Source organism: Marmota monax, unplaced genomic scaffold, assembly GCF_021218885.2.
Source record: "Marmota monax isolate L192 unplaced genomic scaffold, Marmota_monax_Labrador192_F-V1.1 WCK01_AAM20220418_F8-fsc00077, whole genome shotgun sequence".
Taxonomy (NCBI): Eukaryota; Metazoa; Chordata; class Mammalia; order Rodentia; family Sciuridae; genus Marmota; species Marmota monax.
The window spans coordinates 3,349,785-3,371,087 of NW_026694610.1; positions in this window are offsets into that span (position 1 = coordinate 3,349,785).

The following is a 21,303-nucleotide window of genomic DNA, read 5'->3' on the forward strand; positions in this document are numbered from 1 at the left end:
AAATGAGCCCAGAGAACCACAAGGGGTTGATACTCTGGCAACTACCATTAGAGTAAGTAATAAATCAGCTCTGATCTCTGAATAAGGAGTATCACATTTTCTGTCTGCATCCATGAAACTGTGGCCAACTTGTTCACTTGCAAGTAGGGTAAATTATTAGGCCCCTCATAGTTCTGGCTGGTGTTACTTCCAAGAGCCTATTTGTTCAGGTCTTTTCCAGGACTTTGTTCCACTTATGAAATATAACCAGCTCTTTGCCAACTTCTTAGACAATGAGGATGAAGCCCTATATTCTATCAGATCCCAACACCAGTGCACAGACAGCCTCAACAAAATGAATACTTCTCTAAATGAAGGTCTTCCCTAGTGAGTCCAGGTTAGCCGAGTTCTACTGGGTTGACATATAACTAGCAGCCTCAGGAGATGTATTTGAAATCTTATAGTCCGTTTCAGGTGTTCCACTGTGATGCTGTCAGCCTGTCCACCACTTGTCTCTTAAGCCCTATTTGATAGATAGACATGAAAATCCATAGTTCAGGCAACATTCTTAAAGAAGAATATCACATCAGATGAGGGAAAAAGCTTGGTATCCCACAGGCATAGATTACAATCTCAGATCAACCACTTACTATGTTATCTGATGCTTAACTTCTTTAGTCCCTTATTTGTCACATGAAAATAAAACTACCTCATAGTAAGGGTATAAGTACTACATGAAGAAATGAGTGGAAGTGCTTACCAAAGTTTCTGCCAAATATCAAAGACTCATGTAGTAGCTGTTATTCTCCCTTTCTGGCCTCATCCTAATCATTCCCCTCTACCAACAAAAGCAAAAGTTCAATTTTACTGGAAAAAGCATTACACCCAGGCATTGTGAGGGCTTGCCACATTTCTCAAGCAATGGGAGTTTTAAATAAAAAGGTAATTTGGTAAAACCATGCTTGTCTAAAACTTAAGATCCCAGGGGTCTCTTTCTCTCCCTCTCTCTCTCAGAAACTGCATTTATGAATATATTTAAATGAACTTACTAACCTAAAGGCTGCTTTTAGTCTTGTCATAGAACAATAATTAATCAATACTGGTTATTGTAGAGGTAAAAGTGTGGAAAATTTGCCCCTTCTGGTGCATTTTGTGACTCTGTTTTTCAGCATTGTTAATTCTTCCTATTCTCACCAAAAAGTGAGTTGGCTGTTAATGGTTTGCCAATCCAAGTGATGTATAGATTTTTTTGTGAGATTATTTAAAATTTCTCCATAAAATTTAAGTTTATGTTTAGGGAATGGAAAGAAAAATGGTTGTATACATTTTCCTCCCTTCAGCTCTAATTTATTTCTTTGATGCTCTAATTGAAAGAAATGGATTTTTTTTTTCAATCATTTACTCCTACTTTGAAGAATAGCCTGCCATCTACATAGGAAGTATAAGAAACCTTACTTACCTGGAATTATTTTAGCTATGTACTACTATTCAAAGACTTTTCAAAAACAACATAAAGTAATGGCTTTTGTGCTGGGCCACCCAGAAGCCTTGACATCGGATGAGCCTCTGGATGCCGTAGCAACTGCAGCTTTGTAGTCATGGTAACAGCCTTGTGCTCCATAGGCAAAACCAATGAGCTTGAAGCATCACTACATTCTAGCTAAGCTTCTCTGACCTTATCAGAGAGCAGCAAGATCTGTCTGTTCTTCTAAGTGCACGTGCCCCTCAGCAGGGAGGGGGAAATGTGCATAATGTACCTGATTTAAATGTCATAATTAGCTTATTCAAACAAATGAATCCTTATCCTAGTTTGATGGGTTAAATAGCATGGTTTTCCTATAGTTGGTTGTTGATTTTGATTACCCATGAGGATGTTCCAAAAGCAGAACCCCTATAGCCTGTATGTGGTGAATGTGGTGATAGCTAAACATTTCAGAAGAGTAAAATACATAGACTTCCCTTCAGTGACAAAACTGGAGACCCCAGGGGACCTGGGAAATGAATTTCATACGTTTTGTTGAATGTTTTCGTCTTATGCAGGATGATAATAAAGAACGGTGTCATCTTTCAAATTAATAATGTCACTTCAAGGTTGCAGGAGCAAAAACCAAATTTGTAATTCAATCTACACCTGACGTGAAATGCTTTTGAAAAGGTTCATGACTTCCGTGGAATACATCCTTCCTAAAACTGGACTAGAAAACTATAGCCAGCAAAACTGCTTGTTTAACTTTCTCAAGCTTAAAAGCATGGAATGGATAGTCAAGGCTAAGCAACCCATTTATAAAAAGGACCTCAGTAATTCTCTTTCAGTTAAGTTCACTAGCTGTTCACAGATACATTATGTATGATTGCTTACTCTCCTATTCAAATGTGTAAGAACGAACTAGATAAGTTTCCCAACAATACATAATTTTGATCTCTTTGTATATTTGAACTATTCCACACTTCATAGCACTTCTCATATCAAAAACAATAGCTCAAATATCAATCTTTGAGTTTTTATTTCATGTATCCCTTTCTTTAGGCCAATTTTTCATTCATTTTGTTCTACTATTGTTTCCAGTACAAAGCCAGTTTTAATTACTAAATCAACTATTTATATAAATCAACTATTTATATAAATCAGCTCTAGTTAGATTAATTTCTAATGGCTCTAACTTGCACCAATTCACAAGAGTAGTTCTTTCATCCAAGTGATCAATTTAATATATACAAAGTGCCTCTTGTGTATTATGTTAAATGCCACTGAAGATAAAAAGATGAATGAGAAATGACTCTTGCTCTCAAGAAACTGGCAAATTTGGCTTGAATGAAATGGATCTGCATCTTTGGAGCAGTGGAGTCACCCTATGCGCAAGAATGTAAAGATACAGACTAGACTATTCCATCTTCATTTCCAATAAAACCCATGGAAAACTGACTCTTTAGTTCTCACCAACTTAGTAGGACATGGGCTTCGTGGTTTTTACTTTGCTAATGCTAGGATCTGAAGCACTTTTTTTAGAAAAAAAATTTTTAAAAAAGATATATATATATTGGTTGTAGTTGAACACAATATCTTTATTTTATTTATTTATTTTTATGTGGTGCTGAGGATCAAACCCAGTGCCTCGTATGAGCTAGGTGAGTGTTTACTGCTGAGCCCCAATCCCAGCCCTGAAGCATATTTTTAAAGCAAGCTCTCATGCCTGAGGGTTTGAGATATATTTTGTTACAGGCTTTCACAATCATGTAGGTGGTATTGCTGAGTGTCTTCTTTATCACCCGTTTATCAAACAATACTTTTACTGGAGGGGAAAGCTTTTTTCCTAATAGGAGAATCACAGTTGTTTGCCTCATGGCATTTTTGTTTCCATAGTTCATGGCAGACAGAGAAGGTGTTGTTAGTGAATATGCTGGAACTGTCATAAAATGGACAACAAAGAGAAAATTTTAAATGAAATTCAGATTTGGTGAACTCAACTTAATAGAAATCATGGTCCAAGAAATTACTTCATCCCTAAACTTTGGGCTGCTCACATGAAAAATAAAAGCCTAATAGATAATGCTGAATTTACTATTTGGAAAATTATCTAATTTACCATGGAATCCTTTTGATAATAGAACCTTTAGAATTATGAACTTTATATCATTTCATTTTATTCTCAATAGGCTATTGCGATCTTTGCCAATACCTGATAAGCAGAACAAATTAAAGAAAGTTATTGTGTTCAAAAATCACTGGGTAGAATGGACATTAGGGTCATCTGGTTCATCTCTATCATTTTGTAAATGAGGAATATGAGGTCAGTAAGTTTCCTTCCAGTTTAAAATGTCAAATTTGATAACTTCTTGACAATCCAGTTAAACCAACTGTTTTGTCATCAGTATAAATCTGCAGTCAAGTGAAAGTTGTCTATCTTCAGGAGATTTGATTCATTCTATCTATCTGACTATTTCTGCTTCAGTTTTATTAGTTTTAACCTCTTTAAGTTAAAGAATGATTAAAGTTTATAAAGAATTATTGAAAAAAGGGCAGAAAGAGAGGCAAATTATACTGATAAGAATTTGGCTTAAGCATGGGGAAGAAATGGATAAAGATGACAGCAGGCTTTTCAAAAAATATTTTGAGTTTTCCCAAGTCCATAATTTTTCCAAGTTTAAAAGATCTCCTTTGCCTCTATACTTTCATGGGTCTCCAGATGCCTTCTAATGTTCCATCTACTTTCTTAGCCTCTTTTTTACTTCTCTTCTTAATCTTCTGTAAACTCATCCTGCTCTTCATTAATGTCTTAATGGTAGTCAAGCTGTCAATTGCCCTTCTGTGTCTGAATATGAATGTAAACTCAAGGTCTTGTCTGTCTGTCCTAATCTGCAGGAGAAATTTGATGAGCAGGCATACACACACACACACACACACACACACAAACAAACAAACATACAAGATAAGTGTCTCCTAAAGAGAAGTCTCTTCTGTATACTGGGAGTGAATCTATATTTGAGACAATTTCCCTTCAGCAGCACTTGATCTGCACCTCCATGCTACATTAGTGCCTTCCTTGTACTCTGGCCACCTGAGCAGATCTCTTTGTTACATCTTAGGCTGCTGTACAGAGAAGTTTCTTCACCCAAGGCACTCTATGTCCTAATGCTTTCTTTCTCCTTACTTGCTTTGAAAACTTACTTGCTCTTGATATTATGCTCTCAAGATCCTGATCTCTAAAACTAGCCATAATCTTCTAAATTATTTGTCTGAAGACATTAATGGAAGATAATGGCTTAATGTGCATTTTAAGAAGACCCTTTAGTGCTTTAACCTAAATGAGATGTGAATTTATCATTTTCTGATGTGCTGGCTGGGGATATTTTAAGGATTCTTACTTTCCTATCCCCTTTAATTCACTTGGTGGATGATTGCTCACCATCTACTACGAGCCAGACCTTCATACCCAGCTTCAACACTTGTATCTAGTTGTCCCAGTGGAAAAACTAATAATAACTCTCATTGGTCAAGGATGTGTTATGAGCCAGTATTAGTTTGTCAGGGCTGGCTTTGCAAAATACCACAAACTGAATGGCTTAAACCACAAAAATTTATTTTCTTACAGTCCTGCAGGTTAGAAGTCCTAGAATCAAAGGTTTGCCAGGACTGTATTTTTCTAAGGCCTCTTCTTGGCTTGTGGAAAGCCTCTTTTCTGTCACATCCTCACATAGGCTTGTATCTGTACCCAGGAACATCTGAGTCTTAATCTCTTCTTATAAGGAAACCAGTCAGGCAGTGCACCCACATTCTAATTTTTGGTTATTTCACTTTCATCACCTATTTTAAGGCCCTATCTCAAAACAGATTCATATTATGAGTAACCAAAAATTAGAATTTTACATAATTTCAGCCCATAACATAGCTCAGCATCATAGGAAACAATTTATATGTGCAATCCTTAATCACTAAAAAAAAAAAAGTCTAAGAAGGTTCATGTTAACATTCAATTATTTTTTCTGCAGGAAAAAAAAAGTGATGATAAGGAAGAAACAGTAACGTAGCCAAGGTAACATAACTACAAGGTGATGAGACTAAGAAGTGAATGGAGCATTATAACCCCAGAGACCATGTTCTTCCTCTCTCCTACTCTGCCTCCAGCTGAGAATTAGAGCTAGACGACTTTTCTCTTAGATACATTGATCATGTTTCCTGGAATTTTTATTCCATGGGAAATTGAGAGGCTTAATTGGCATGCAAACAAAAATTCTCCTAGAGAAACTATGTTCAAGAAACAGAATAATAGATAATTTTCTAATAGCCTATTTCTTTAACTTCACAAATATTTAAAAGGATTTTCATCTTTTTTTCAGTAACAAGGAAATCTCAAAATTTAATTTTTTAAAATGAATAATTGTGACATATTTAGAAATAGCTGTAGAAATTTTTAGAATCAAAAAGAAGATATTAATTCGCAAGTGTTTCTCTAGCCTCTAACCCACCAGAGGGCAAGGAGAAATTCTTTACTGTTCTCCTTTTGTGTCAGTGGAAATGGAGACAAAATACCTCCTTACTCATTCAAATTATTTATTTTATCAATTTTTTTCTGATGCCAAGTACTGAAATAAACTATTTCATAATAAGAGATCACCTGTGACAAGTCAGTTGTTTTTATTTATTTTTGTAGCACAGAACTATTTACATGAACAAATCTCTAACTTTTATCTAATGACCAAAATAATGATGGTATTCCTTCAAGGAAGGTAGTATTAAAATGAAGTTCTTTTATATTAGTTTACAGTTAACTATTGTTGTTAAGTCATTCTTTAAAAAGGAAAATAATTTAACAAAGAAGAGAAGAATGAAAAATTAAGGATTGAATATTAAGGTCTAATTTGGAGATGAGAGGTTGTGTTAATTGTGATAAAAAAAAAACTCTGCTAGTCTAACCTTTTCATGGAAAGACAAAGAAATACATTTCCAGCCCATAGGTAGTGACACTTGCAATGTCACTTTACTGTAGTTTTTATGCTTGAATCAATGCACTGCTACTGAATGATGATGAAAGTATAATTTAGCACTAGAGAAAAGGAGGAATTATGTTATTCAGGTACATTTTTAAAGTAGTTATTTTACCAGAAGCTAAATGTAATACTCTGGCTGAAAAATCCCCCACAGAAGTCAAGCAACCCTGCAGGTTCACCAAGACCATTCAGCTAGTACATGGTGGTGATGGGATTAACCTCCAGATCCTACTGCATGTGTGCCCATGGTTCTCCATTAAGTTTTGACCATTGAACTTTCTTCTAAACCCAACTTGCTCTTTCATGAGACAGCTTGCTCTTTCATGCTCTTGATGCACAGGTGACTTGATAGTCAGTGATAATCTCTACCAAAGGAATGGCTCAACAGTTTTTCCTAGCATAAAAATGTGTGAAGGACAGCTGCAGGTAGGAAAACAATCCTGTGGTTTGGCAGTGCACTCACATCCTTAGCAGGGGAACATGCAAAACACAAGATTTCTCAAGTTGAGAGGAACATTTGGGCTAAGTTACTTCTGAAAAAGAAAATGAAGTTTCTGCTGTACAGACCAGAAATTTAATTTCAGCCAAAACAAAGGAGATTAAGGCCAAAGGAGATGATTTTATTGATCAAACTCCGTAACTGATGATTTGAAAATCTTGATACATGTCATTGTGTTATGTCAGGAATGTGGAATCTATCATATATCATAGTTTCATCTAAAAAAATAATCAGTAATATTGTAATTCACTAGTTTATAATAATACCTAATCTATTTCAGATTATGAATGACTTCGGGAATCTTTTGAAGCCAAACACTCTTTTCCTCAGAAAGCAAAATTAAAATGCATGCAACATTTTGTAAAAAACATTAAGGTGCTCACAGGATCTTTGGACGCCACCCATGGACACTAGTTTAAGAAGCTCTTGCATAAAGAGGCATACATTTCCAGTTATCAGTCTATTTGTGTCATCAATTCAGATGTTTTTATTTCAAAGAAAATAAACACAGAGAAATCTCTTTGATATGGCTATCACCAAAGATACACAAGTAAAAGTTACTGTATTTTATGCAAAATAAGGCAGAGTATTTGTGCGATGAAGAAGGTTGCATATTGGGACTAAGTAACCAAGGATGTCATTGCTAAGGCATCAGCAGCAGAGCTCAGTACAAAGCCAAATGCCCAGGACAAAGAGGAATCCTGTTTTATATATTTTAAATGATTCAGCTCTAGGACTATTTACAATTTCTTAAAAACTAATTATATTTTTATGACATATCCCATATTCTTAAGTTTTCTAAGGTAAAGTCTACCCTTATACATGCATTTTGAGTCCAAAACTCTCATTCATTCAACAAATAATTATTGCAGTGGGCAAATACCTTGATGAATAATCATACTCTGGGATTGCATGAACCTTAAAGACTAAGATTCACTAAACATGGGAATAAACAATTTGTTATTCATTAGCTTTTCCTTAAGTTAAATAGACATAAAAATAACTTCAGCTAGGTTCCTTAAAATGCATTTCAAAGTCGTTAAAGAAAATTCCCCCCAAATCTACATAAATAACTTGTTTGAACTTTTAGTAAATAAAGTGGTTTGTTCTTGAACAAGTCCTTACCCCTTCTATTGTTCAGTATCTTCGTTTTAAAACAGGGGGAAATAATAGTTATCTCATAATATTGTTATGAAGTTGAATAAGATAAAGTTAAACAGGATCTTAGCAAGTAAATGTTTGAGAACATCTCTTATGGTTACTAAAACAGATACGTAGTGATTTACGTTAAGATAATGTCACGAATTGCAGAGAATGACAAAATTTCAAATGATTAGTACAGGCAGTAACAGATGTTGTTTAGCAGGACTAGCATGAATTAAGATGGTCTAAAGTTTCTAGGGAAGGTGGGACCTGAACTCTACCTGAAGTCTGAATAGGATTCTTTGCAAGGACAGAAAATCCTAGCAGGTGGGAAGTGGTATAAGAAGGACTAGAGATACTGAATATGCTTGTTTTGCTTGGGTGATGGTAGTACATTTTTCTGACTTGTCTGGAAGATGTGAGAGGCAGAGTTAGGAAAATTTGAGGAGCATCTTGAGTCTTAATGAAGCCTCAAGAAAATGAAAGGCATTTCATCAGAAAAATAACATGTTTTAGAAAGATCATCTTATCACCATGGTGTGGGAGACAAAAATTATTGTGGGCTAGGAATTTAAGAGATGGAGAAGATTGAGTTGCTGATGGAAGCTATTAAGAAAAAATAGCCAACCTAGACATAAAGGACATAACAAAAACCTACTTGGTTCATGGCAGTTCAAATAGGAAGGAACAGCCACGGCTGGAAACATCCAGGAAAAAGATGAAAGGTGTTCATTAGAGGAGAGATGATTTGAAGATGATGGTGTCAATAAGTAGAGAATGAAAACACAGTAACGGCCTGGAGTGTTTAGGGAAGTGAGGACACCAGATCTAAAGGAAACTAGGAAGCATATTTCTTCCTGCAAACAGAGGTGAGGAGGAGATCATTTTAAACGATTTACTTCCTGAAGGAGCAACCATCTCTCATTCATCTTAGAATCCTTAGCACTTAGTCTAGAATCAAGAATATGAGCTTGGATAGTATAAGTGTGCAACTGGAATTTAAATCAAAAGCAAAGTTAGAAATAGAAATATATATGGCAGGTATATAAGATTTGCTCCATTCCATGGGAGAGAGGTAGACACTGGCTATGGCCCATGGTTGGAGACTGGAAGCTTCTTACAATTCACCTTAGCTCTGAACTATTTCTACTACCAGCATCTGCAAATCCTTGCTTGAAGACTTCCTTTGCCCACCAGAGCCAGATGAACCTGTATATGAAGCAAACCAAAAGTGCTACAGAACACTCACCCATCAGAACAGCCCTCGACTAATGTGAGAGAGGAGCTTATAGATAAATATTCCAGCTCTGTTCTCTCTCCCAGAGTTCTCTAGTTAAATCCAACTGCAGTTACTCAAAGTGGTCATTTGCTGGATAGCTCACTTATTATGGATTTCTATATTACTTTCTACATGTCCCATTGTTTGTTTGTTTGTTTGTTTTCTGGTAATATCTCCCAAATAAACCACTTGCACTTGAATCCTCTTTTTAAGACCTGTCTTTGGAGAACTTCTATTAAGTCAGTGGAAATGACCTAAGATCATTCCAGGAGAAAACCAGCTGAAACCCAAATCCAGCAGAAGGACATACCAGGAAGACAGAATGAATGATGGAGAAGTACACAGGCAACACTGCCCCTCCACACCCAGGTCCTATGGAGAAAGGAGGAGTGAGCATGATCTGGATACCAAGAGCAAAGCTGAAGTTGGAATCCAGGTGTAAATTCCAAGGAAAGGTAATAGCCAGATGTGGAGTCCAAAGAGATGAGCTAAGTGTCTCCTACCAAAAAAAAAGTCATATAGAGAAAAAAGATGTATAAATGAACTAAAATCAAACCAGGTAGTCAGCTTTTCATTACTGTGCACAAAACACCAAAAAAAAAAAACTTAGAAAAGTATTTTGGCTCATGTTTTTAGAGTTTTATTCGATGGTTGACTAAGTCCCTTGCTTTGGGTCCAAGGTGAGGCAGAACATCATGGTGGAGGGCATGGCAAAAGAACACTGCTCATCTCATGGTGACCAGAAAGCAGAGGTAGCAGGGAAGGGACCACAGGGAAGATGAGCCCTTCCTGGACTTGTCCCCAGTGATCCATCTACACCAGCCATGTCCCTCTGGCCAAGAGTTACTACCCAGCACAGTATCCCATTTAAACTAGGATGAACTAATTAGGTTACAGGTTTTGTAGTTTGATCATTTCTCCTCTATATATTCCTGCATTAACACAGGAGTTTTTTGGGGGACACCTTACATCCAAACCAGAGTACCAGGAAAAGGTGGTTAAGAAAGGGAAGGGTTTATACAGAAAAATAATATTTGATCCAGTAGCTGGTGAAGGATTGAACAACTGAAGAGTCTCTGTAGTTCTCTTAGTACATATAATCTGTCACATTTTTATTTAACATGTTTTTTTTTTTAATTTCCTAGCAAGTAAGCAAACATCTGGTAAGGTCTTTATCCTTTTTCATTCTTTTCATATTGGGTCTCTTCTCCTCTTTCCCTCAAGATAATGCTGTTGGAATATTCTCAGAGAGAACTCACTGTTTGCCCTGCTGGGTTCCTGTGCTCTTTTGGATAGTAATACACAGAGTGGCAAAAGGACCAAATCACAGTTGGCTGGTTCAATGACTTGGCAATTACTAAGCCTGTTACCCTTCACTGTTCCTCTGTTCCATCTCCTTGAGCTAATGCCAGTCTTTTGCTCACAAAACTGACCCAGAAGTTAGCATGAATCCCTTGTCTGCTGCACAGGAATGCTCCTCTTTGCCTTGGGAACCTGTTGTCCAGGGTCTTTGCCCCCAAATACACCCTGTGCAACTAAGTAATATTCTATCTTTCACCCCAGAATGCATGATGTCTTTTTTTTTTTTCATTTTCAGGCTTAGAGACTGCATGTCCGATAGCCAACTTTAGAAGCTGCTCTGCCGTACTCTTCTGCTGGATAGCCTCTAAGACAGACATGTGATATTACACTTGGGAAGGCAAAAAACTGTGTCGCTCCTGTTGCTGCCGCCACCGCAGCTTACATCATAGCCACTCCATCTCTTTGCAACAACTTCTTACTCACTTTGTGATCCAGATTCTTGGCACTCTCCTGACATTTCCAACATTACAGAGAAACAATGACTACAAAGTGCAATGGACAAATGTCATCTTGCCAATCGAAGCTGTTTACTTTTCAAATGTCAAGGCTTTACCTCCTCATGTTTAACTCTCTTTCCTCACAGTATTTTGCACTCAAGTGCCTAGGGAAATGGCAAAGTCTCCTAATTTGTCTGGTAAGTATAAGCCTGTTGGGTAGGGAAATTCTAAAGACCTGTGAACAATTCCCTGTTGGTTATAATAATCATCAACACTATTATTATAAACCTCTTAGGAAATAATGTTGGAAGCTAGCTGAATTTGAAGTTAATGTATTACTAGTTCATTTTTAGCTACTTTTTTATTTGTTCTAATTAGTTATACATGACAGTAGAATGATTTTTGATACATCATACATAAATGGAATATAACTGCTCATTCTTCTTGTTGTACATGATGTAGAGTTAAACCAACTGGGTAATCATATATGCACATAGGGTCCAATTCATTCTACTATAATTCCTACCCCCATGTCCTCTCCTCTCCTTTCACATCCCTCTGTGTAATCTAAAGTACCTCTGTTCTTCCCTAGCCCCTCCTCCAACTTACTGTGAATTAGCATCCATGTATCAGAGAAAACATTTGGCTTTTGGTTCTTTGGGATTGGCTTATTTCACTTAGCATAATATTCTCCACCTCTATCCATTTACCAGCAAAATGCCCTCATTTTACTCTTCTTTAAGGCTGAATTATATTCTATTATGTATATATACCTCAATTTCTTTGTCCATTCTTCTGTTGAAGGGCACCTGGTTTGGTTCCATAGTTTAGCTATTGTGAATTGAGCTGCTATAATCATTGATGTGGCTGTGTCCCTGTCAATTTTTAAAAAGCAAGACAACCACATGATATCTAGTGACAAAATTCTAATTGAGTGTCAGGGTTGGGGGTTACAGTGGTCAACTGAGAGATTATATAAAAACATGTTAGCTGCTTGTCCATCCAATTTAGAATGATTCTTGAGTCATATTTTTGCCAACCACCCTACAGTCATATATATATTGAACTAATAACATTTGATGCAAGATTTAGTTTGATTCAAAATATTTTTAGATGGGACCAGTTCTGAAAATTCTAACAGAGAATTTAGCCAAAGAACTAGCCCACACACAGTTAGTATTAGAGAAGTATGCCTGTTCATGTTAAGTGTGTACATGTTAATTATGTGTGTTATATTATTTATAGCCCACAATACAGTTATGCTTACTAGTCAAATTACCTTATGGAAAACTTGAATCAGGCCTAAAAAATTATAAAGTAACTATAGAGAAGGCTAATACAGAAAATAATTCTTGTTTTAGAAAAGAACTATGTACTGGTACCTTTGTTTCCTCCCGTTTTCACTTGGGCATTGATATAAAAGATACTTACAGGCCAAGCAACAAGTTCCATTAGTGAAAGAGGTTGTCCTACAAGCTTCCATGCATAGAGCCATAGGATTTATTGTCCATAAAGTAGGAAATCAACAAATGTTTATTAATTAGTCAGGAAGCCTAAATTCCCTGATTAATGTGGTAAGTGTTGTGTGCATAATGTACTTGATAGTATCAGCTGAGACCTATTCTAATCAGATGTGTTTAAGCTCATGGGCAGTTGATTATTAGTGGAAAAAAAAATCCTAGATGTTGTCAAGGACTCGAGTTTTGCAGAATACAAGGAAACTATATGAGTGTTGGTTTGTGGATTACTATTTCACTGGTACATGCTCATAAAAAAGCATCCAGGATACATTAACTCTGTAAGATATATGGTTTATATATTTAAGTATATATGTGAGTTTGTGATGTAGTCCTTATCCACAAATAATTGAAAATTCTTTTTGACAGTATATAATTGGTTTTCTACCATTGATTTCATCTCATGAGACCAGTACTAAAAGAAGTGTTAATTTTAAGAGAAGATCAACATTGGAAAATAGTCCAAGCTTCAGCCCCTCTCAGAAATATCTTTCAAAAAAAGATATAGGGGCCAGGCATGATGGAGCACACCTGTAATTCCACTGGCTTGGGGGTCTGAGGTAGTAGGATTGAAAGTCCAAAGCCAGCCTCAGAAACTTGGCAAGGCCCCAAACAACTCTCCAAGACCCTGTCAAAGAAAACGATGATTATTTTAAAAGACTTTTTTTAATATAAAGAAACCTAACCAATAAATTAACATGCAAAACCATGGTTGGTATCGCTGTAAATAATAGGAAGAAACAAAAATGGGAAATGTTTGTGATAAACAGGAGAAGGAGGAGAAGTAAATGGAGGAAAAGAAGTCTAATTAGAGTTTGTTATAAGCACGTATGACTTAAAAATTATTTGAACACTTCAGCCAAGGAGTTTGATGACACAACTACAGAAGAGACTGGGTAAGCATAGATAATTTTAAATATATGTAAGAACGTTTGATTAAAACTAATGAAAAGGGAATTTGTGGTATTGCTCAGGTGTTATGACTAATACAGTTGGGCTTTGTGTTGAGTCTTTCATGAAGCTTGCCTAAAAATACTGCTGCTGATTTAATCAGCTGTTAGGCAAGTAGGACCTGTTATCCTCCTATAAGTAAAAAATGAAATAAACACAAGGAGATGGAAAAATACAAGAGGGCTGGTAAGTCACCAGGGAATCCGTGAGTATGAGGTGCAAGAGAAAATGAAGCCAAAGATGACATTTCCACAATTCCCATGCAGGTCACTGAGGCTCTTGAATGAGACACTTTATTTGCAAATCTCACATTTGACCTGGAAACAAAATGATATAATAGGCAGAAGAAGGAAGAAGTGTGATATGTTTGTTGAAAGAGATGGTTATAGGCTTACTAATACTCAGTTGATCATTCTCAAGAACTGGGGCTCTCAGGATTGGTTAACTTCAGATTTATACTGTATTCCTCAAATCATTTAATGAGATGAGTTCAGATCTTGGAACCATTACTTATGAACTGTGAGAAATTGGAGTTACTGCTTCCATTTTCTCATCCCTAAAATTAGTATAATAGTACATTTTGTAAGTTTGATTAAAAATGGTAATCACGGGCTGGGGATTGTGGCTCAGTGGTGGAGCACTTGCCTAGCATGCATGAGTCATTGGGGTCAATCCCCGGCACCACATAAAAATAAAAACAAATAAAATAAAACTATTGTGTCCATCTACAAATAAAAAAAAATTTAAAAGGTGCCAAGTACCTTACACAGAGTAAGGATTCACAAGTGTCTTGCATCCATCTTGTCTTGTGTTCCATTGCCCAAAATAATTCCTAGCACATTGTAGGTGCTCTACATTTATTGAACTAATTAATAAATAGCTGATCCTATTTCATATCAGGCAACAAAATAGGTTTTGTTGCTAAGATTGAACATTTTTTAAAAAATATTTTTCTAGCTGTTGGTAGACCTTTATTTTATTTATTTATATGCGGCGCTGAGAATTGAACCCAGCTCCTCACACATGCCAGGCAAGTGTGCTACCGCTGAGCCACAGCCCCAGCCCCATGAATATTTTGATAACCAAGAAAAAATGAGAAAGGAAGGTAAGCAAAAAAAGAAAATGAGGCCTGAAAATAGATAAGCAGTTCACAGATGAGCAGTTCTTAATCTTTGCAGTAGGGAGATCATTGATTGCTTTGAGGATCTAATGATATATAAATGCAAAAATGCAGTCTAAATGTAAAGTTTTAGATAGCTGTGTGCACACATATCAAGGATCTGCAAGTCTGTCTATGACCCTCTTGTTAAGAATTCCAGGAATTTATAAAGCTCAAGGACAAGGAAAGGAGAGATGGACAATTAGGATGACTTCAAAAAGCTGGATCCTCTCCTTTTCCTTCCCCTATTCATGCACAGTTCAAATCAGACAGCTCTAAAACAGAAACCCTAGAGTGAGATTCCAGATGATTGGTTTAACAAAACGATTTTTAAAGGAATAAGACAAACTGCTCATTCAAAGAGACACAGGAGGAAGTTCCAGAATGGGGATCTTGGCTCATCTTTTGCCCAGGATGCTTTATTAAAATAAATGCTTGAAAGAAAACATGACCCCAGGACTGGGGGTTACCTGAAAGATTTCAGCCATGAGCAGGGTGCTACTGCTCCTTGTATAGTATTTTGAGTGATAGGTTCTAGGCTCAGAAGGGTTCATGGTCACTTTGGAGACATGGAAATTGGATATGTTTTAAGTTCTCAAGGTAATATTGAAAGATTGCCCTCGCTGTTCTCCTAAGACTTTGCCCAGAATGCTTTTTTCTTAATATTATAGAAAGAGGGAACTGCTACTGTCTGCTTTCACCCTTCCATGTTTGGGAAGACTCAGGCTCAACCTCAAGTGAGTCAAGGCTCCCCAGGGCTCATTTACCATTGTGGTTTGTTGATGGGATTTTTAAAATTAATATTTACAATTTCTTTCTTAAAAGTGACCTTGAACACCATCACCCCACTTCCATGAAGAATAAATGCAATCATCATTAATACTTTTCTCATGTTTAAAGATAATTTATAACTTTGAAAAGACATTAACAGCTGTTTGGGGAGAAAACAAAAATTTGAAGACATAATCCTTGCTTTAAGATTCTTAAGTCAAAATGTGTTTTGAGGAACCTATTGTGTGCCAGAAACTGTAGGATACCCATGGTCCTTGGAACACAGTGGTGCCCAAAGTGGATGCATTAGATCATTGCCATTAAAAAGTTTAGCCCACTAAAAAAATAGACACTTGTACATGTGCTGAGTGCTATTATGGAGAAGCACAGGGAGTAAATAAAATTTGGGGGCCTAAACCACATTGGAGATGGAAGATGTACTTGGCAAAGTGATGCTCAGATTTAAGAAAGTTAAGTTCACTTGAAGAAACAAAATGGCCACACTTGCAGTATAGAGTCCTCTAAATTGCACTACAGATAAGGCTAAATTATGTGGAAAAGAAAAGACAAAAGAAACTAGCTAAGGGTGGCACACTCCTGTAGTCCCAGTGGCTTGAGAGGCTGAGGCAGGAGGATGGCAAGCTCATGTCAGCTTCAGCATCTTAGCCAGGACTGAAGCAGCTTAGAGAGAACCTGTCTCAAATTAAAAAACAAATGAACCAAGTATGTAGCTCAATGGTAAAGCACCCCCTGTGTTAAATCTCCTGTACCAAGAAGAAAAAAGGAGGAGGAGGAGGGGGAGGAGGAGGAGGAGGAAGAGGAGGAGGAGGAGGAGGAGGAAGAGGAGGAGGAGGAGGAGGAGGAAGAGGAGGAGGAGGAGGAGGAGGAAGAGGAGGAAGAGGAGGAGGAGGAGGAGGGGGAGGAGGAGGAGGAGGAGGGGGAGGAGGAGGAGGAGGAGGAGGAAGAAGCTAAGAGATAGATGGATCAGGAAGTCAGGTGAGACTTGAGGTATCCTTAAATAAGTGACTAGAGATGCAGTGGGTGGAGTTTTTCTGGGAACAAATTGATCTAAGATGCAGCTGAAGAAGGAAGCATGAAGTATTCCTTACTAGTATATAGGATTCCAACCTGAGAAGTAATAAATTATTCACAAATCAATACAATGGAGATTCCTGAAAGCCACACAGAAAACTAGTAGTTAATATGCTGGGAAACAGGGATCTACTAAAGATTGTAAGCAAAATTTTAAAAAGCAGGAGTTAGATTGTACTGGAAGAAGATGAACTAGACAAAAGGAATCTGTCTGAAGCATTCAGATATTAAAATTGAGGTTCTAAATCATGGGAATGGAAATAGAGAAAACTAAGGAAAAAGGGGAATTCATGATTCATTGATTGTGTATAAACTAAGAATCTCCTAGTGAGATCTCAAGCTCCCTGGCCAGTTAGAATGATGGGCTTAGTGGGAGGGCCCAATTTGCAAGAGGGGTAAGGGAAAGCATGACAAGTTTAGTTTGGGGCATTTTGAGTTTGCAGCTTACTATTATTCATTATTTATTTGTTACAATCCTCTGCTGGTTATTCTTTGTTTGACTTTCTAATGACGACTTCCCCTGAGGCACATTCTAAAATGTGGGATAGGGAAGGGGTCTCTTGTATATATGTATATGAAACTGTAAATCCTTGCAAAATAGAACAAATTTTCTGAACATTCAGATAGACTCTTTCAGGGTATAATTGAGTTAATCTCATGCTACATGCAAACGAATGAACCCTTGGGGCTTTTCTCCCCATCAGTGTCTGGCTCACATGTGTTATCAATTTTAGCAAATTAAATTTAATCAATATTTATTGAGCACATACAGGACTGTTTTAGCTTGGCTCATGGCAATTCTTTGAGTACAAAGGAGACCAGTTCTTTGTTTTCATTTGGTGATTTAATTTGCCTTCTAATTTTGTTTCTGTGATGACCACTCATTAAAATATCTTTATTCATAGTGAAAAGATAAAACCTAAGCTCAGAGTATCTGAAGATGAGGTACAATTAGAGAGGTGTGGCTGAAAAATCCATTTCTCTCTTACCATGGATTCATATTAAAACCAGATTTTTTAATACCGAGAGCAAAGGAATCTATTTGAAAGTTTCTCCTGAGGGCCTCTTCCCTTAGGGCAGCTGTATAAAGAGTTTACAGATGGGTTGCTGGGACATAAAATGGTATTTATCTCACATGACAACATCAGGCCTTTCTATTACCTTCTAGAATTTATTCCTGCCTTAGTTTCCTTTATGGACTTTATTTTACTGATTTGCCTTTTGTTTCCATATTTTTTATTCTATAGAAGTAGTCCCCTTTAAGTATGCCAGTCTACAAGTAAATTATTTTGTTCTGTTCACACTAAAAGGCCATGTAGGCCACTCTAGGACAGTTGGAGGACCCAGGAACTCAATGCTTCCTAGTTTTCCTCCAGATTTCACAACACATTAAATCTATAATTGAAAAAAAAGATCTATACTTGAAAGTATAGTTATTTCCTTTTTAATAATTTTCTCTTAGAAAATATTTGAGGAAAGTTTCTAATGAGTAAATTGTTATTCTTAATACCTTATTACATACTATCACATGCATGACCATTTCTATCAATTAGGTCTTTAAAGACTTCTACTGAGTGACACATTAGTGGCCTACTTGCAATGTACTCTTCTTAGGGTAAAATACTTAAAACTCCATGAAAAAAATACGCACATGTATATTTAATTGGGCTCTTCTCTAACTCAAAAACAAGTCTTCCCAAATTAATACAATTAATGAATTCTGTTCTCTTTGCAGAGAGGTTATAATCTTTAATGTCTTTTTGTTCTGAAAACACTTTTTCAAAAAATTATGCACATAATCAAAAACATTATGTCAATGTTAGCCTGTAGCAATAATAAACTGTAAGTATTATCAAAGAGAAATAAATAATAATTTAATTTAGTTAGGTGATTCCATTTATTTATTTACCTAAATATTGAATACTTAAGAGCTAAAAAATAGTCATTCAATAAATACACATTCCAAAAATACTGCAATGGCTTATATTACCACTGGATTAAAATGAAAAATGGGAAGGACAAAGACACTGAGATAAAGTTAATAGACCAAGGATGAGATGGGAAAGAAAAATGAGATAAGGAGACACAAGCACTGTAAAGGCAAGAGAAACTATTACAGAGGGAGTGAATAGACATTGGTCAAGAGAGAGACGATGGGGTATTTCGTAGACATTACCACCACACCCTGCTCTACATTTGGGCACAGGCTTTGAAAACATTTACTCTTTTTTTCTATCATTTAAAATCAACATTCTGAACATTATTCTCAGTTGTCTAACTGCTTCTTAGCCTTTGTCCTTCAGATGGTCAGTTCCTGATGTCCTAGCCATTTGCTAAGGGAAATTATTTGGTATTTCTAAAAGCAGTGAGCAGGATAGGACTAATCTCTTGGATCGTGTTTTAAATCAGTCCACTGACAGATAAATCCAAGAGGCTGATGATTCTCTAGCTCTAAGTAAATCATGACAGAGATCACATGTTTGCCTACTGTGCTATCAATTGTAATGCTATGCATTACACATTACCCCAAATATACATCTTCTCTTGAAAAACCGGTAGCATGAAGGTGACTGGTGAAAATTTAGCTCTATCTTTCCATAATTTAGAATATTTTCTCATACTCCAGGCCTATAACTGAGCTGCATTTTTGGAGTACTCACTCCCTATGGATTACAGAGAGCAAACATAAAGAAAAGCACTTTTATATTTAGAGACTTTGCTCAAATGAATGGAGACAGGATAAAGGTTTTCTATTTTGGAAGATACATTTAAATAAATCTTTGTGGTTCTAGTAATGTTAGTAGCAATAAACAGAGAGCTAATACATGTTGACACCTACCATGCACAAGGTACTGTTCTTGATAGTTCGTAAGTTTAATTTTCTATGGGGATCAAAAAAATGTAAATGTTTTCAGATTCAAGCATAATTTTAAAAATAGCTATTATCTGCAATATTTGTTAATTTATTAAAATTTCAACTTCTGTGAAAAGAGGTGGTATGGTATAATAAAAAGACACAGTTTCCTAATGATGATGACAAGTTGACCCAAAATTTAGTAATGTAAAACACCGACTTTATTATGACTAGACTTTATGGAGGAATTTCAGAAAGAGACAGACTATACACATCTTACTTAGAGTCTATAGTGGGTTGAAGAATATTCTCTCAAATTCAGGCATTCCCAGAACTTTTGAGTATAACCCAATTGGAAATAGAGTCTTTGCAGAATGTAATTAAGGACCTCAAGCTGAAATCATCCTGGATTTAGTTTGGTCCTTGAACCAATGACTGGTGTTCCTTTAAAAAGGAGAACAGAAAAACACACAGAGTAGAAGATCATGAGAAGATGGAAGAAGACAGAGTTTGGAGTTATGTAACCAAAAACCAAGAAGTGCCTGAGTCAGCATAAATGAAGATACAAGGAAAGCATTTTCTCTAGAACCTTCAAAGGGACCACAGGCCCTCTGACACCTGATTTCAGACTTCTACTTCAAGGAGTCTGAAGTAAGTGAGCAGGACAATACTAATCTCTTGTGTTGTGTTTTAGATCAGAATCCAAGCAGCTGATGATTCTCTAGCTCTAAATAAATCATGACAGGATCACAGTTTTACTGTCAATTTCAATGCTATGCATTACACAATACCCTAAATGTACATTTCCTCTGGAAAGACTGGTAGCATGTAGCATGTGGTCTCTATCATGATTTACTTAATGCTACAGAATCATCAGCCCCTGGGATGGATCGATTGTGTTTTAGATCAGTGGACTGTTCTGAAACACAATCCAAGAGATTAGTATCATCCTGCTCATATTTCAGAAAACAAATATCTGCTCTTTTAAAGCATCTAATTTATGGTATTTTGCCATGTCAGCTCTAGGGAATGAACAGAGTCTCCCAGGTGATTGCTATCAGATACTAGCTTGGACTGCAGCCATCTCAAGGCTCAGTGGGTCTAGACTGGGAGGATGACTTAGTGATACTACTGGCAGTTGATGGCTTTTGGCTGGGAGCTCAGCCAGGGCTGTCACCTAGAAGCCTCAGTTAATCCCCTGTGAACCTCTCCATGGGACCTCTGGAGCTTCCTCAAAACATGATGGCCAGCTTCTAAGAGGGCGTATCCCAAGAGGGCATGTTCTGAGAACAAGGTTTCCCACACAAGCCGAAGCTGCAAAAGCCTTTTTATGACTCTTCCCCAGATTCCAAAGCACAACTCCCACCTGCATCCTATTCATCAGTCAATCACTAAGTCTAGCCCACACATAGGAAGGGAAATGAGACTCCACCCCTCCTTTGTGGCCATCTTCAAATAAGTCCTGAAGATCTAGGTTCAAATCATAATACTACCATATTCTGTCTGAGAACAAGTTATGAAATTCCTTTTAACCTATTTTTCCACTTTCAAAATGGAGATGACAATTATCAATGACAGATTATTGCAAGGATTAAGTAACTTACATGATGTTTCCATCCTTAAAAATTGCACAACATATAAGTACACACATGTAAATAAAGAATATACATATAAATGATAAATATAGAAATAACTGTGAGATTATATTCACTGGATAGAAACAGAATGCGAGTTTCAGCAGTGACATTCTGGGAATCCCCACATATGTATCTGT